Below are 19,131 nucleotides of genomic sequence, written 5' to 3'. Positions count from 1 at the left end.
TTACAGAACATATTTTAGTCTTCACTCTTCTTGTTGAGATGAGCCCCACGGCTGAGGACATTTTCCAAATATAGAACTTAAAATTAAAACATATCCTTTCTTGGGGTGCCTAGGTGGCTCAGTCGGTTAAGCCATCCAACTTGTGATTTTGGCTCAGGTCATGGTCTCAGGGCCATGGGATCGAATCCAACATCGGGCTCCATGCTTAGTAGGAGTCTGCGTGAGATTCCCTCTCCCTCTGCCTGCTGCTCCCCCTCCAGCGCCAGTGTGTGTGTGTGTGTGTGTGTGTGTGTGTGTGTGTTCTAAGTAAATAAATAAATCTTAACAAAAATATATCCTTTCTTAACATTTAAGGATAAGAAAAACAGCAGCAAGAGTCCAATCAAGAAAGGATCTTCTACAATAAGCAAAATACAGCCCTCAGGGATACCAATATGCTTCAGCCAGGACGCGTATGCCAGTGTACGATCTACAACAATGGAGCCGGAACAAACTAATGGCCAATAAGAATGGCCAATAAGAATAGATTAAGTGTTCAATCAAATTGAGGTCTCCTTAGGAATTAAGGAGGTAAGAGAGGAAACATGGCTAGAAAGGGAAGGAAGAACTCAAAGACCTGAAAACTGGGAACATCTAGGTGACAGGAGCAAGAACACGAGAGGCTTAGGAAAAAAGTGTATGTAGGAGCAATTGATCAAAAGCTTCCTCATCTCAAGCACAACAGGATTCCTTCTCTAGCAAAGCAAGGCATGGGCCAGAGGAGAATGGAGGTGCTCATACCTTCAGGATTCTAATGGGCTCTGCAACTTCACCTTTTACAAAGGGAGTCCAGCCACACCCAGAGGTGGAAGACTCCAGAGAGAGAAAAGCCCAGGCTCGGGGAACTCTTTTTTTTTTTTTTTTTTTTTTTAAGATTTTATTTATTTATTTGACAGAGACAGAGACAGCCAGCGAGAGAGGGAACACAAGCAGGGGTAGTGGGAGAGGAAGAAGCAGGCTCACAGCGGAGGAGCCTGACGTGGGGCTCGATCCCATAATGCTGGGATCACGCCCTGAGCCGAAGGCAGACGTTTAACCGCTGTGCCACCCAGGCGCCCCTCGGGGAACTCTTTAAAACCACAAAGCTCTCAAATATTTCATGGAAAAGAGGAGTACTGTAATTATTTGTTTTAGTTATGTAAAAAAATAAAGTCATTTGTACTTGGATTTTTTTTAGGAAGAGAAAGGGGATTTGCCTTCCAAATTTTATTTTTCTGAAGTTAATATTCTTTTTCTTTAGGCATTCATTTGACAGCAGGAAGAGCTAGGTCAGAAAACATGGGAGACAGACGGGAATGAGGAGCCCTGCATCATTCCAGAGCTGGCTAAGTACAGGCATGCTCACATAACTGACAGGTGACTGAACAACTGACTACTTTGATAACTGGCTTATCTATTACCCCTACAATTTCTGACTCTCCAGTGTATCCAGTGAGGGACACATATGATAAATGTAAATGCCCCCTGGGTACCTAACTGAGACCCTAGCTTAGTTTAAAATCTAGCCCTATTTCAAGATAGTCAGAAATGTCAGAAATACCTAGGCAGATTTCCTAGGTATCACACCAAAAGCACAATGTATAGAAGGACTGACAAACTGGACTTTATCAGGATTAAGAACTCCTTCCCACTGTTAATACAATGTTAATACAATGGGAAGACAAAGATGGAGAAAATATGTGCAAATCACATATCTGACAACAGACTTAGAACTCTAAAATTCAGCAAGAAAACAAACAGCTCAATAAAATAAATAAGCAAAAGATTAACCAGATACTTCACCAAAGATGAATAAACATGTGAAAAGATGAGCCACATAATTACTCATTAGGGAAATGCAAAAACCATAAGCTTAAACTACCAACCTGCTTGAATGGCTGAAAAAAAATTTTTAATGACGACACCGAGTGCTGGTGAAGATATGGAACAATTGGAGGACGTGGAGCAGTATTGCTGGTGGGAATGTAAGACAGAAAAACCATTTTAAAAATTAAACATACATTTTGGGGTGATGACAATATGTTCTGGAATGAAATAGTTGTGTTGGTTGCATAATCTTGTGAAAATACTAAAAGCACTAAAACATGGGATGCCCGGGTGGCTCAGTCGGTTAAGTGTCTGCCTTTGGCTCAGATCATGATCCCAGGGTCCTGGGGTCCCAGGGTCGTTGCTCGGCAGGGAGCCTGCTTCCCCCTCTGCCTGCTGCTCTCTCTCTTTCTGACAAATAAATAAAATCTTAAAAAAAAAAAAAAAGTACTAAAACGAACCTTGAAAGGATGACTTAATGATTCCCCTCCTAAGTATCTACCCAAGAGAAATGAAAGCATATGCCCAGACAGACTTGTACACAAATGTTCATAGCAGGTTTATTTGTAATAGCCAAAAACTGGAAGCAAATATCCATCAAACTGGAGAATGGAGAATTGTGACCCATCTATATGATGGAATACCATTTGGCTATAAACAGGAATGAACTACTTATACATTTAACATGGACGAATCTCAAAATAATGCTGTTGAGTGACAGCAGTCAGACACCTCTCCCCCAAAAGTACATCCACAGTTATGTGCATATCCATAAAGTACATACACAGATTCCACTTAAATGAAATACCAGAAATGCACACTAGAAAGTAAGTCAGTGGTTGCCTGGGGATGGGTAAGGAAGGGGCAGTAGGCAGGAAGGAGGATTTATAAAGGGGCACTGGGAGACTTTTGGGGTAACGGATTCGTTCATCATCTTGATTGTTTCACAGACACATGCATACATCAAAACTCAACATGGAGAGTATAAACACGTACAGTTTACTATACGGCAATTATACCTCAATTAAGCTGTTCTATAAAAAAGAGAAGGTAATCAGAGGCTATCTGCAGAAATTTGAGGGGATGACGTGGAAGAAGCAGTGATCTTGCAATGCTGCTCTTCCTATTTCATTCAGGATGTCAAATCTGGGTTCCGGTTTGGGCTTTTCTCAATGTTCTGCTGCACACACGTTTGTCACGTGTTCTGTTAGCACCTAGAGTCACATTGCATACAGAAACCTTCCACCCACCCAAATCTGCCCAAGGGGAATATTCTCTCCTGCTCTCAGACTCAAAACTATTTCCTATGTTCCTCTACCCTACCCATTACATCTGGTCTAGTCCTACCCGTAACTAATCTTCCCCAACCCTCTTTTTCCATCTGCACAACCCCAGTTTGAATCCTCATTACTTCCTGCCTCTTTATTTCCTCAGCTTCAGAGTCGCCCTGCTCTATTTAGCCTGCTTTGCTATAAACACACAGTGTTAACTACCACAGTCAGAGCTCCTCGGGCTAACTCTTCCAGCCCTCCCCGGCATGGCCCCAGCTCCCTTCTGATCTATTTGCTTGCCACATGCAACTTCCCCTTCTATTGTAACCTGCCTGTCCGTACTTTTCCAGGCCCAGCTCCTATAAGGAGCATCTCTGTTGTACCATGACTCAAACCCAGCGATTCCTGATTAGACTAGAGGCAAACAACTGACTGAAGAGAAAGTCAATCCACAGTGGGGGCTGAACCACTCAAGATTCTCAATGGAAGCTGAATGCCACCATGCAGCGTGGTTAAGCAGTGCCACACACTAGGCACAAGAACTGCAGCAACAGATGGTGTCAGGGAAGTTAGACCCAGTTGGAAGTTGAAAGAAAAGAAGAACCCGCTTTATACCCACTAGGATGACTATAATCAAAAGGACGGAGGGTAACAAGTGCTGGTGAGCATGTGGAGAAACTGGAATCCCATACACTGCTGGGCCAAGGTGAACTGGTGCAGCCCTCTGCAAAGTCCGGTAGTCCCTCAGAAAGGTAAACACAGAGTCACCTTATGACCCAGCAATTCCATGCCTAGAGATGAACTCAAGAGAAATGAAATGAAACATACATCCACACAAAAACCTGAACACAAATGTTCACAGCATCAATATTCACAAGAGCCGAAAAAGAGGAAACCACCTAACTGTGTACCAACATCTGGTGATGCACAGAGAACAAGCTCTGAGTAAGCAAAATCATTTGGACCCTTAGGGAACCTGAAGAAATCAAAACGGGAGAGATGAGAACCCAGGAGGTGTTCCACAGAGATGACAACCTTCCCCCTCCCATTAAGCTGGCTGGAAATGAATTCCCTAAGATTCTCTCCAGTATCCTTCTGGTAATTCTTCCCCGCCAGTCCACGTGAGTGATGAGTCGTGCAGAGACAGCCTGGACTGCACGCACTGTTCCCATCCCCGGAAAGAAACAGCTCTCTTAGCCACAACTTTCTCACTTTGCCAAACTCAGTTCCTTTTCAGTGCCCTACACTTTTCTACTTCTGACTCTGCCTGTGACACTGCTTTTAACTGGAATAGCCCTCCTGCCCTTTCTCCCACCTACCTTCCCTAACCCAACTCGAAAAACACTTAAAAATAATGCCTCCTAAACTGAACAAATCTCTGTCTTCAGTTGGCCTCTCTACCTACACATGCAAAAAATTAACTAACACTGATGTGCTCCACTGAATACAGACACTCAAAAACAGCAGCCTCAGTATATAACAAATAAATGTTTGCCAAATTGCATTACTCCAGAGGACAGAACCTGAACTAGCTGTTTAACAAGTTAAGTTTTGAGGGGCCCCTGGGTGGCTCAGTCAGTTGAGTGTCTGACTCCTGATTTTGGCTCAGGTCATGATCTCAGGGTCGTGAGGTCAAGCCCCACATAGGGCTTGGAGCCTACTTTAAAAAAAAAGAAAAAAAGAAAAGAAAAAGAAAGAAGAAATACAGAAGGAATGACTGAAATAGAAAAAAATCATTTTGCAACCCTTAATGAAAATGAAAGGCTTAGGTCAAGATCATCAATGATGCTAGTGCCACAGGTGAAAGGTGGGTGGGGAACTAAAGATCTACATGTCACCAGAACAGCACCTCACAGATCACTTCTCATTACAGAGGCTGGGAAGGAAGAGCCATACGCAGCTGTGACCATCTCAATATAGTGATTAAACTTATCTTCACTAATAGTGGGACAATCAGACATTATGAAACATTCTCATCAAAGACATATAACCTAAATTTACCCAAGCTGCACAAGAAATATCAGGGGTAGAGGAACATATTAAATATCAAAGGATGCGACCTGCCAAATCCAAAATGTGGAACATTCTGTTACGACAAGTGGCTCAATCTTTTCAAAGTTAAAGGTAATGACATAAAAGGAGGGAGGGGGAAGGGACCACATGCTAGATGAAAAGACCTGAGCATTTAGGGGTGAATTTAGTTTCTTTTTAAAAAATATTTAATTTATTTATTTGAGACAAAGAGTGTGTGAACAGGGGTGAGGGGCAGAGGGAGAAACAGACTCCCCACTGAGCAGGGAGCCTGATGCAGGACTCGATCCCAGGACTCCATGATCTGAGCTGAAGGCAGTTGCTTAACTGACTGAGCCACCCAGGTGCCGTGGTTAAAGAGTTTCTGATACTGAATCCCCAAGATCCCCCAACTTTTTTTTTTAAAGATTTTATTTATTTATTTGACAGAGATAGAGACAGCCAGCGAGAGAGGGAACACAAGCAGGGAGTGGGAGAGGAAGAAGCAGGCTCCTAGCGGAGAAGCCTGATGTGGGGCTCGATCCCAGAACGCCGGGATCACGCCCTGAGCCGAAGGCAGACGCTTAACAATTGAGCCACCCAGGCGTCCTGAAGATCCCCCAACTTCACCATGGGCTGTTAGACCTGTCAGGGAATGTCCACATGCGGAAACCAAACCTTCTGAAGTAGTTCAGGGTGGGCTGAACCAGCTGTCAGTCCTGCTCCCCAGGCAAGAAGGCCCTCACTGCTAATTCAGATTTAAGTAATCCTTCGCATCATTATGTTATTCCCTCCTGTTTTGTTTGTTTGTTTTAGAGGGTTGCAGGTGTGGTAAGACTTCAGAAAGTTAAGAATGGGAGAGGTTTGTAATAAAGAATACATTAACATGGTTTGCTTAGTTTACTGTGTTGGGGAAGAAGGGCCTGAAAGGGAATGAATACTGGTAAACATTCTAATTCTTGGGGAAGGGTGAGCGAAACCCTTAAGTTTCCTTTTTTTTTCCTTCCCTTGTCCCTTCCCCTTACCCTTTTTTCATCTTTAATCTTTCACACAACAAAACCTAACTGTAGCCTAGAATAAACTGCCCCATCCTTTTTAGCTCAATATTTCCATAAGTATCCTCACCCCAAGAGGTTTTCAAATTTACTAGCATAAAGTTAAAGAAAGCATTCTTACTGCATTATAATTTATATTATGACTTACTGTGGTAAAATATGCATTAACATAAAATTTGCTTTTTTTTTTTTTTAAAGATTTATTTATTTATTAGACAGAGCCAGCGAGAGAGGGAACACAAGCAGGGGAAGTGGGAGAGGAAGAAGCAGGCTCCCAGCGGAGGAGCCTGATGTGGGGCTCGATCCCGGAACGCCAGGATCACGCCCTGAGCCGAAGGCAGACGCTTAACAACTGCGCCACCCAGGCGCCCCTAAAATTTACCATTTTAACCTCCTTAGCTTTATAAATAAATTCTCACATCTACAATTTAATTTTCTTCCTCACTTGTAAGATAGACTTCCTGGCCAACTCTTAGGGTCGTAGGGAGGATTCTATGTGCAAATAAACAGGTAAAGGAGCTTTGTAAACAATAAAACACTTTACACAGATACATGACTTACCCGAAGTCACTATGGGACTGACCGTAGGGAATGACGTGATCTTGCCTTGCGCCCCCCCCCCAAGAGGATTAGATTTAAAAAGATTTCAGTTACCACTAGTTCAAAATGTTTTTGAGTCTGTCAACCTAGAAACTGAGTGCTTTCCTGTAGCTCTCAGTCACCCCAGAGCCACCCATCCTTTCATTTCTACATCTCACTTCTGTTATGGTTGCTGGATGAACTTCCTCACTTTTACTCAAAGGCTTAACCATCAAAAGCCTGTTGGTTAGGTGACTAAGCTGACTTTCTGCCAGAGTGCATCCGGCTGTTCACAAACCAGATACTAGTTCTTTGACCTGCAAGAAGTATCTGAGAAACATGGGACGCCTGGGTGGCTCAGTCGATTAAGTGTCTGCCTTTGGCTCAGGTCATGATCCCAGGGTCCTGGGCTCCCTGCTCAGTGGGGAACCTGTTTCTCCTTCTCCCCCTGCTTGTGCTTCTCTTTCTCTGTCAAATAATAAGTAAAATCTTAAGGAAAAAAAAAAAAGTATCTGAGAAACAGAGGTATGTAAAGGATCAGTAGAAGGATGCTCTGGGACCTGTCCTTAGGAAAGAGTGACTCTATTCTTAATGCCAAGTTTATTAGTCAGGGTTGTTCAAAGAAACAGAACCAAGAGAACCACTAAGATGGAGGAAGAGAACCTAACGGCTCTTTGGCCCCATATATAAGCTCATATTTTGCCAATTACCTTCAAATGAGATTTAAAATATGTTGTTAAAAATAAACTTCATATACATAAGATTTACACATGTAACAATGTATAAGATCTCATAAATACATACAGGATCATACATATATACATATGGAGGCCAAGAAGTCCCAAGATCTGCAGTCTGAGGGCCTGACAACCAGGAGAGCCAATGGTATAAGATCCAGTCTGAGCCTGAAGGCACGAGAAAACCTCCAAACGGAGTGAATTCTCTCTTGTTGAAGCTTTTTGTTCTACTCAGGACTCTTAACAATTGGATGAGGGAAATCTGTTTTGCACAGTCTACAGATTCAAACGTTAATCTCTTCCAGAGAGACCCTCACAGAGGTATCCAGAGTAATGCTTTAACTAAATAACTGGGCATCCCCTCCCCGGTCAAGCTGCCACATACATTTAACCACCAGGCCAGGGCTGGATATGAAAAACTAACAGAAGCTCACCCACTTGAGGTTTCAGGTAAAATGAGGAACTGTAATGCTTAAGCACAGGCCAATCTCTTTAGGCTGAAAAGGAAATGCTAAACGAACAGAAATGTCAAAAGTTTCACAACACTTTGCTTCTATTTCAAAACTTACTGAAGAGAAGTTTTAACGGGACTGAAGCTGTGCTAGTTGTTAAGACTCTGGCAAAATAAAGGTCCGTCTGCCAAACTGGATCATCAGTGCACAGCCTGCTTCGAGACACCGTTGCTAAATACGAATTCAAGGTGCAGACACAAAACTACCGTAACAAAAAGGAAGAGGGATGAACACTCCATATTCCATAACTGCACATGCTTCTCCACCACACTACACTACGAGCTGGTAATATATGGTTTATGAAATCACATTTCCCCGTCAGGCCTGTCGGTTAAGACGCGTTTGTATGGAGTGAAGGCACCGATCTTAATTTCCTCATTTGTAAGAGCATCACACTGTGGTGCGGCATCACCACCTATTTCCAGAACTTTCTTTCATCACAGCAAACAGAAACTCCACACAGATTAAGCAATGATTTCCCAGGTCCTGCCCCCCCAGCTCTTAGTAATCCCTATTCTACTTTCTGTCTATGAATTTTCCTTCTTTAAACAGCTCCTGGGAGTGGGATCATACAGTATTTGTATCATGTGCGGCCTATCTTAGCATGATGTTTTCAAGGATCGTCTACATTGTAGCAAGCATCCGGACTTCATTCTTGGGGTGCCTGGGGGGCTCAGTCATTAAGCGTCTGCCTTCAGCTCGGGTCATGATCCCAGTGTCCTGGGATTGAGCCCCTCATCGGGCTTCCTGCTCAGTAGGGAGCCTGCTTCTCCCTCTCCCTCTGCCTGCTGCTCTCCCTGCTTGTGCTCTCTCTGTCAAACAAATAAAATCTTAAAAAAAAAAAAGAACTTCATTCTTTTATATGGTGAATAATATGCCGTTGCGGGTAAACAACACATCCTGCTTATCCTTTTTAATAATATTATTTAAATTCAAGTTAGTTAACATCTAGTGTATTTTGCTTATTCTTTTATCTGCTGATGATGTGGGTTGTTCCTATTTTTTGACTCTGAGTAATTCTGCTATGAACAACAGTGTATCAGTATCTGTTTTGAGATCCTGATTTTAAATCTTTTGGGTATATACCTAAAAGTGGGTTTGCCAAGACATACAGTAACTCTGTTTAAACTTTTAAGGAACAACCAAACTGCTTTCCACAGCGCCAGCACTGTTTCAGCTTCTTAGCAGCAATACACAAGAGTTCCAATTTCTCCAGATCCTCACCAACATGTGTTTGTTTGATTTGACAGAGAGAGAGAGAGAGAGAGCGCGCGCGTGCGCACGAGCAAGCACAAGCAGGGGGAGTGGCAGAGGGAGAATCTGACTCCCTGCTGGGCTCAACGCAGGCCTTGATCCCAGAATTCTGGGATCACGATTTGAGCGGGAGGCAGAGGCAGCCGCAGACGCTAACGCTTAACTGACTGAGCCACCCAGGTACCCCTCACCCCTTTTAAGTAACAGCCATCATAGTCAGTGTGAAGTGGTATCTCACTGTTGGTTTAATTTGTATTTCCCTAATGACTAATGATATGCATTTTTCTGTGTACGAATTAGCCATTTGCATATCTTCTTTGAAGAAAGGTCTATCCAGGTCTTGTGCCCATTTTGAATCGTGTTTTATGTGTTTTATGTTGTTGAGTCGTAGGAGTTCTTACATATTCTGAGTATGAATCCCTTATCCGATATATGATATACAGGTATTTTCTCTCACTCTGAGGACTGTCTTTACTCTCTTGATACTGTCCCTTGAAGCAGTTTTTAATTTTGATGAAGTCCAATTTACCTGTTTTTTCCTGTTGTTGCCTGTGCTTTCAGTGTCATATCCACAAAATCACTGTCAAATCCAATGTCATAATTTTTCCCCTATGTTTTCTTCTAAGAATTTCATAGTTTTAACTATATAGATTTAAGTCTGGTTTTGATCTAATTTTTGTACATGGTGATAGGTCAAGCTCATTCTTTTGCAGGCAGATGTTTTCCCAGTACTATTACAATTTATTGAAGACACTGCCCTTTTACCACTAAATGGACTTAGCATCTTTGTGGAAGTTCAACTGATCCTATATGAAGGTCAATTTCTGGGCTCTATATTCCACTGATCTACACATGTATCCTTATGCCAGTACCACAATGTTTTGATTATTACAGCTTTGCAGTAAGTTTTGAAAATCACGAAGTGGGAAACTTCAACTTTGTTTTGAGCTTTCAAGATTGTTTTCACTATTCAGGGTCCCATGATTTTCTGTATGAATTTTTAGGATGCATTTTTCTATTTCTGCAAAAAACAGTCATTGAAATTTTAATAGAGATTGCACTGAATCTGTAGATGGCTTTGGGTAGTAATGTCATCCTAATAAAATTGATTTTTCTAACCCCAAAACGTGACGTGTCTTTTTATATCTTCTTTAATTTTTTCCAGCAGTTTTAGAAGTTTTCAGTTTACATCTTTCACACACCTAGTTAATTCTTTAAAATCAGTTTTTAAAATTTTAAATCCAGTATAGTTAACACGCAGTGTTACATTAGTTTCAGGCGTACAATACAGTGAATTAACACGTCCATACATCATCCAGTGCTCATCACAAGTGAGCCCCTTCATCTCCATCACCAGTTTCACCAATCCCCCTGCCCACCTCCCCTCTGGTAACCATCAGTGTGTTCTCTATAGTTAACAGTCTGTTTTTTGGTTTCTCTCTCTCTCTCTTTTTTTTTTTTCCTTTTCTCATTTGTTTTATTTCCTAGATGCCATATATGAGTGAAATCAGATGGTGTCTGTCTTCCCTACCAAGCTAATTTTGCTTTTTTTTGATGCTATTTTAAGTGGAACTCTTTTCTCGGTTTCCTCTTTGGACAGTCCACTGTTAGTATATAGAAAAGCAACTGGTTTTTGCATGTTCACTTTCTATCCTGAAACTTTGCTGAATTAGTTTATTAGCTTTAACATAAGGTTTTTATTTTTTAGTATGAAATCTTTAGATATTCTACACATATAAGATCATGTCACCTGCAACACAGATAATTTTACTCCTTACCTTTCCCATTTGGATGTCTTTTATTTTTCTGGCCAAACTGCTCTGGTTAGAACTTCCAGTACTGTTACGAATACAAGTGGTGGCAGTGGGCATCCTTGCCTTGTCCCTGAACTACATCAGAGGAAGAGCTAGAAGTCTTTTACCACTATGATGTTCACTGGGTGCTTTTCATACATGGCTTTTGTTATGTTGAAGTCACTGTCTTCTATTCCTGGTGTTTGGAGTCATGAAAGGCTGCTGAATTTTGTCAAAGGCTTTTTCTGCATCGAGATGATCATGCGTTTTTCTTGTTCCTTTCATTCTGTTAATGTGGTGTACTATACTGATCACTTTTTCGATGTGCAATCATCCTAGCATTCTAGGGGGAAAAAATCCCACTTGCTCGTGGTGTATAATCCTTTTAATAGGCTGCTTAATTTGATTTGCCGGTATTTTATTCAAGATTTTTGAATCATTGTTTATAAGGGCTACCAACCTGTAGTTTAACTTTTTTTGTAGCGTTTGCCTGGCCTTGGTATCAGAGCAATGTTGGCTCGTAGAATGATACAGTAAGTGTTCCCCCCTCTTTGATTTCTGGCAAGAATGTGAGAATCGGTGTTAGTTCTTTAAATGTTAGCATTCACCATTGAAGACATCAGGTCCAGGGTTTTCTCTGTCAGTAGGTTTTGAGTAACTGATTTGATCTCCTTACTTGACAACAAGTATGATTTTTATTGAGTCAGTTTTGGTAGTCTGTGTTTCCAGGAACTTATTAATTTCATCCAGTTTATTAAATCTGTTGGTGTACAAGTGTTCACAGGACTCTCTTATAATCCTTTTTTTCCCCTGTAGAATTGGTAGCAACATCCCCACAAAGTTCATTTCTGATTTTTAGAAATAGGAGTTATTTTTTTCTTAGTCAACCCAGTGGGAAGTCTGTCTGCTCTGATCTTTATTATTCCCTTTCCTCCTTCTACTAGCTTTGGGTTTGGTTTGTTCTTTTTCTAATCCCTTAGGAAGTAAAGTTAGGTTGTTGATTAGAGATGTTTCTTCTTGCGGCACCTGGATGGCTCAGTTGGTTAAGCATCTGACTCTTGGTTTCGGCTTAGCTCGTTAATTGTCAGGGTTGTGAGACTGAGCCCTGAATGGGGCTCTGTGCTCAGCCTGGGGTCTACCTGAGATTCTCTCCGTCTCCTCCCTCTCTACCTACCCACCCGCTTGTGTGCACTCCCTCTCAAATACATAAATAAAATCTTAAAAGAGACGTTTCTTTTTTTTCAATGTTAGCATCTATCGCTGTGAATTTCCCACTTAGTGCTTCTTCATTGTGGCCCTTAAGTTTTAGTATATTGTGTTTTCATTTTACTCATCTCTAAGTATTTAAAAACGTCCCTTTTTAAAAAAATATTTTATTTATTTATTTGACAAAGATAGAGACAGCCAGCGAGAGAGGGAACACAAGCAGGGGGAGTGGGAGAGGAAGAAACAGGCTCATAGCGGAGGAGCCTGATGTGGGGCTCGATCCCAGAACGTTGGGATCACGCCCTGAGCTGAAGACAGACGCTTAACCGCTGTGCCACCCAGGCGCCCCTAAAAACGTCCCTTTTGATTTTATCTTTGGCCCCACTGGTTCTTTAAGAGTGTGTTGTTTAACATCCACAAATTTGTGAATTTTCCAGTTTTCCTCCTGTTACGGATTTCTAACTTCATCTTGTGGTGGTCAGAAAAGAAATTCTATATGATATCTATCTTGCTACTGAGCTTTAAATTGTGGCCTAAGACCAGGTGTGTCCTAGAGAAGGTCCCCTGTGCACATGAGAAGAATGAACGTGCTGTTATTGGGTGGGGTCCTGTATGTGTCTGTTAGATCTGGTTGGGTTATTGTTATTCAAGTTCTCTATTTCCTCACTTCTCTCTTCTCTGATTCTACCCACTCTCGAATATCATTGTAAAATTCTCTCTCCCTTCAGTTCTGTCAATTTTTGCCTCATGTATTTTTTTTCATTTTAACAGTTTTTACTTATTATTATTATTTTTAAGATTTTATCTATTTATTTGACAGAGAGAGACATAAGCAGGGGGAGTGGCAGAGGGAGAGGGAGAAGCAGGCTCCCTGCTCAGGGACTCAATCCATGGTCCTGGGATCATGACGTGAGCCAGAGGCAGACAACCGAATGACCACCAGGCGCCCCTTAACAGTTTTTACTTAAAGTTGCATATAAGATTACTCCTGGGGCGCCTGGGTGGCTCAGTTGTTAAGTGTCTGCCTTTGGCTCAGGGTATGATCCCGGCATTCTGGGATGGAGCCCCGCATCAGACCCCTCCGCTATAAGCCTGCTTCTTCCACTCCCACTCCCCCTGCTTGTGTTCCCTCTCTCGCTGGCTGTCTCTCTCTCTGTCAAATAAATAAATAAAATCTTAAAAAAAAAAAGAAAGATTACTCTACTTCTGCATCTTCTCAATTGTTTCTTCCTTACATATATATGCCCTTTCCCTTTCCTACTTGGCAAGACTTGGCTTTATGTTCAAGCATCTTTTGGCGGTCTTTGTCCAGTTTTAGTCTAGTGGTAACCACCTTGCTAGAGTGAATGCCCACATGGACAGCTGTGCCATTCACCTTCTCTCACTGTACTCGTTCGGTGTAGATGACGTACTTCTTCCCGTAAACCTGGGCTACTCTGCCAATTTGCTGACCTTCGTAGTGCCCTCGTGCAATCTGCACTTCATCATCCTTTCAGAAAGATGGACATGGATCGTACGTTTTACTTCTGTCTCAGCTCTTTGGAAAGAGGGGAAAATATGATCTTCCTGCGAACATGGGAAGGTGCACCGAAACGCCGTTCACGGTTCTTGCTCCGGTCAGAAGCCACAAAGGGCTGAACTTCATTTTGGCCACTGGTGCTTCAGCCATGGCTACAAAGGGAAGGGCTGCCTCATATAATTTGATGACCTGTCATTAGATGTGTAAACGTTTACCATTATTTTGTCTTCTTACAAAATTTTTTTGATTTAAAATCTATCTTCACTCATCTCAGTACGGCCACCCCAGCTCTCTTTTGGTTACTATTTATGTGAATTATCTTTTCTCACTCTTTCATACTTAAAATATTTTGTGTCTTTGGATCTAAACTGAGTCTCCTGTAAATAAATAGTTGGATCAGGTTTTTCTATCCAATCTGCCAATCTGTCTTTTTGGAGTTTAATGCATTTATATTTAAAAAAATTACTGATAAGGAAGGACTTATTTCTGTCACTTTGGTGACACTTTGTGTTCTATAGGCCGCATAGCTTTTTTCTTATTTGGCACGACTATCTTCTTTTGTGTTCAACCGATTTTTATGTAGTAAAACACTTTAATTCCCTTCTCATTTCCTTTTGTGTGTATTCTATAGCTATTTTCTTTGTCATTATCCCTCCGCTTTACAGATGTTAATAAAGTACCTTACTGTGTTGTATGCAACCCTTTCCTATAGTGTTGTGATGCCAACAGACTTGTATCATCACTTTGAGACCACACTTTAAGCAAAAGGAAATGAATACTCTAAGTGTAAACACTGAGGTCTTTAATGCCAGAAATTATTAGATTTCCAAACTAGAAAGGAAAAGCCCATTGAAGCACCACAGATTTTAATTTTCAATAAAGTAACATTACTCTAATAATCCACCTAAACAAAAAGCTTTTTGGAGTTCCTTAAGGAAAAAAAAAAAGAGCAGGTACCTGGGTGGCTCAGTTAGTTAAGTTTCTGACTCTTGATTTCAACTCAGGTCATGATCTCAGGGTTGAAACTGAGCCCTGCACTGGGCTCCCTGCTCAGCAGGGAGTCTGCTTCAGATTCTCTCGCACCTTCTCTCCCCTCTCTCTCAAATAAATAAATAAATAAATAAATAAATAAATAAATAAATAAATAAATAAATCTTAAAGGGGGGGGAGCAAAATGTCTAAAGACCAAAAAGTGAGAAAACCATTGTAGACTATCCCAGCCATTATCAGTCCATTCCTTGCCCTGCACCATTGTGATGGAATTACAAACACCCATTTGGGCCCCTGGCTGGCCCTAGGTTTTTAGGTCTTATAGCTCAGAAGGCTGATTTTTGGTGACCCGATGGACTTTGGTAACCTGACAGGTTGTTTTCTCCTTTTTTTCTTTCCATCTTGTTTCTTTTTTCTTTATTCTCCATTCTTTTACTTTTCCCATTTTTTTCTATTTTCCTTTTTCTTATTTTTCTTTGTTCTATTTTCTTATTTTTCTTCATTGTCTTTTCTCATTTTTCTTTTTTAAATTCTTTTATTAGCAGTTAGTAAGCATAATTATTGTTTTATATCATCAGTATTAATGTCGTTAGCACATCGGCATTGCCAATTAGCACGGTTAGCAGATCACCATGCAGCAGGGCGCTGCAGCCATCTCTAACAAATTACCCGTATCTACGACTACGAGCTCCTCCAGACCACTGATCAGGGTAACTTCGCCAATGGTGAGGCTGGCCCAGCACATCCTGACTGGGACAGAGGCCGTGAAGGTCATTAGGAAGAGTCAGCAGAGCGCCTCCAGTTTCCAGGGACTTTTCTATGAAGCACACAGCACAAAGGCCTTGAATCACACCAATACTGTAAAGCTGAGGTGACTGACACTGAGGAAGCACTATTCCTTGTCTCGGAGTGTGTCAGTGGAGACATGTTTGGTTATTTACAATGGACCATGGCCACATGACAGAGAAAGAGGCCAGAGGCAATTCCAGCAGCTAGTATCCACTGCGTAGTACTGCCACCAGAATGGTATAATACACAGGGACCTGAAGCCAGAGAACCTACTTTGTGACACTCAGGTGAAATGTAAAAATTACAGACTTTGGCCTCAGCAACGAGTTCACCACTGGCCATAAGCAGAACACCTACTGTAACAGCCTCCCTTATACTACCCCAGAACCCTTCCTGTGCCAAAAGTACAATGATCCAAGGTCACCTGGGTGGCTCAGTCGGCTGGCTAAGTGTGTCCAACTCTTGATTTCAGCTCAGGTCATGATCTTAGGGCTGTAAGATCGAGCCCCACATTGCCCAAGCATGGAGTCTGCTTAAGATTCTCTTTCCCATGGGGCGCCTGGGTGGCACAGCGGTTAAGTGTCTGCCTTCGGCTCAGGGCGTGATCCCGGCGTTATGGGATCGAGCCCCACATCAGGCTCCTCTGCTATGAGCCTGCTTCTTCCTCTCCCACTCCCCCTGCCTGTGTTCCCTCTCTCGCTGGCTGTCTCTATCTCTGTCGAATAAATAAATAAAATCTTTAAAAAAAAAAAAAAAAGATTCTCTTTCCCTCTCCCTCCGCCCTTCCACCTCCCCCCGGCAATTACAACAATCCACTACAGTGGATGTGTGAAGCACAGTAATCATTGTCACCATGGTCACTGGTGTCCCTGCCTTTTGTGGGAGAGGACTTCAGGGAGCTATGGAAGCAGATCCTGAGGGGGCAATACCACATTCCAATATTCTTATCTCTTGAATGTGAAAACCTCGAGAAAATTGATGGCCCTCAACCCCAGTGATAGAGGAACGTTAGAAAATATTATGAGGGATCCATGGATGAGAATGGGCAAGGAGAAGAAACTCAGATCTTACACAGAGTGCTTCATGACAATAAGGACCCCAGGGTGCCCAAGGTGATGATGAACATGGGCTATGGGTGGGACCAGATCCAGGGCTTATGAACAGCATGGAGGTATGACAAATGTGATGGCCACCCATCATACTGGGTAATCCCAAGCTCAAGAAACTCAAGGTGAAGGGCCACCCCCCTCATAGTAACTCCCTCCTCCCCTTCTGCAGGCCCTAACAGCTGCATTCTTTCCCCAACCTAGAAAGTTCAGCAGATACCTGACAATGCAGTAAAAGCCTGCTATTCCCACCTGGTTCTTCAAGGCAGAAAAACAGTGGCTGGAGGAGCACGAGGACTCAGAGTAGAAGGCCACAGTGCCTGCCAGTCCCCCACCCAGTCTGGAGTCAAGGACCACCATCCCCAGCTCAGCCCCCTAGCAGTGGCCCTGGGGCCTCCTCCTCCACCCCCAGCACCAGAGGAAACCAACTGTCATCAATGTGTGTCCTTAAAAGGAAATCCTCTGCAAACCAGGCAGCCTGATGGTACCACCCAAACCTCTCCCTCTGGTCACAGCCAGGGCCAACGGTGATGGCTGGGTTCCTCAACTTAGAGACACTTCTGTTTTAAGCTTCCCAGCAAGAATCAGACAGGCAAACAAAATAGAGTGAAGCCCATTTAATCTCTCATGGTGGATGGCCAAGGCAGAAATCAAATCAAAGACCATGGGGAAGTCGAGCTGCACTCCCTGAATTTTAAATGAAGAGAAAGAAGATGCTGAGCTCCAGCGAGCCTGACAACACAATACAGATCAGCCAGAGACTAGGCACAAACAGCTGCAGATGGGAGCAATGTAAGAAGTACACGCTGTGTGTGCAAGATGCTTAGGGAAGAGGGCTTGGTTATTACTGATAAGGAAAGATTTACTTCTGCCATGTACCGTGTTTTCTGCATGTCTATATTCCCATTGTTCAGTTCTTCATTTACTGATTTTTTGGGTATTTAGTTGAATTTTAATGTAATTTTTAAAAAAGATTTTATTTATTTGAGAGAGAGAGAGAATGTGCATGTGCATGCAAGTGGGGAGAGGGGTGGAGGGAGAGGGAGAAGCAGACTCCTTGCTAAGCCGGAAGCCAGACATGGGGCTTGATCCCAGGACCCTGAGTTCAGGACCTGAGCCGAAGGCGGATGCTTAACTGTCTGAGCCACCCAGGAGCCCCTAATGTAATTTTTATGTATCATTTTGGTTCCCTCTTCTTTCCTCTTCTGTATATTTATATTTTCTTAGTAGTTACCTTGGGGATTACAATCAACATCTTAAATTTATAATAATCTAGTTTAAATAATATCAATTTAGTTTCAATAGTTTATACTCTGTTCCAATCTGTCCTTTCTCCTTTATGTTGTTATCACAGATTACATCTGTATGTGTTGTGTGCCTGTTATGACAAACTGAAAACTTTCATGTTTCTGTCATTTATTTAAAAAATATTTTACTTACTCATTTGAGAGAGAGAGAGAGAGAGAGAGAGAGAGAGAAAAGGCACAAGTGGTGGGGAGGGGCAGAGGAAGAAGCTGTCTTTTAAATCATGTATTTAAAAAAGGACCAAACAGGCACTGGGTAACTCAGTTGGTTAAGTGTCTGCCTTCGGCTCAGGTCATGATCCCAGGGTCCTGGGATTAAGCCCACGTCCGGCTCCCTCCTCAGCAGGCCTCAGTCAGGAGCCTGCTTCTCCCTCTGCCTGCTGCTCCCCGCTTGTGGCCGCGCATGCATGCGGGAGCGCACTCTCAAAAATAAATAAATAATAATTTTTTAAAAGGACAAAATAAAAGAGAATATTGACTTTTATAGTTACCTATACCAGTATTATTTCTTCTTACGGCTTTGAATTAGTGTCTAGTGTCTTTTCACTTCAGACTGAAAAACTCTCTTTAGCATTTCCCATGGGGCAGGAGTAATGGTAATGAATACCCTCAACTTTTGTTCATCTAGAAATATCTCAATTTCTCCTTCATTCTCGAAGGACAGTTCTGCCAGATACAGAATTCTTAGTTGATACGGTTTTTCTTCCCCCCTTTCAGGACTTTAAAATATGTCATCTTTACTGTCTTTCAGGCATCCATGACTTTTTTTTTTTAAAGATTTTATTTATTTGAGAGACAGAGAGAGCCTGAGCAGGGTGGAGGGTCAGAGGGAGAAGCAGACCCCCCACTGAGCAGGGAGCCCGACGCAGGCCTGGATCCCAAGACCCCAGGATCATGACCTGAACCGAAGGCAGAGGCTACATGACTGAGCCACCCAGGTACCCCTGAAATCCATGATTTCTGATGAGAAATCAACTGTTAAAATCTTATTTAGAAACCCTTATATATGACAAGTTGATTCTCTTGCTTTCAAGTTGTTGCTTTGCAAATTCAAGTTACAACTTGACTGTAATGTGTCTTGGTGTAGATTTCTTGAGTTTATCCTCCTTAGAGTTCATTAAGCCTTCTTAGATGTGTAAATTCATTAAATTCTGGAAGTTT

General features: G+C 42.3%; 1 protein-coding gene and 2 pseudogenes across 2 annotated transcripts in view; 1 reads left to right on the top strand and 2 right to left on the bottom strand.

Annotated features, from left to right (window-relative positions):
* Positions 1–19,131, bottom strand: part of RAB7A (RAB7A, member RAS oncogene family) — a 70,603-nt gene that overhangs the window by 33,809 nt on the left and 17,663 nt on the right. The window lies entirely within an intron of this gene.
* Positions 2,278–13,938, bottom strand: LOC148108899 (large ribosomal subunit protein uL24 pseudogene; annotated as a pseudogene).
* Positions 15,442–16,676, top strand: LOC148108898 (serine/threonine-protein kinase MARK2 pseudogene; annotated as a pseudogene).

Source organism: Ursus americanus, chromosome 14 (genome assembly GCF_024610735.1).
Source record: "Ursus americanus isolate L20-20 chromosome 14, mUrsAme1.1.p, whole genome shotgun sequence".
Classification (NCBI taxonomy): Eukaryota; Metazoa; Chordata; class Mammalia; order Carnivora; family Ursidae; genus Ursus; species Ursus americanus.
This window is presented reverse-complemented; position numbering and strand designations above follow the sequence as displayed.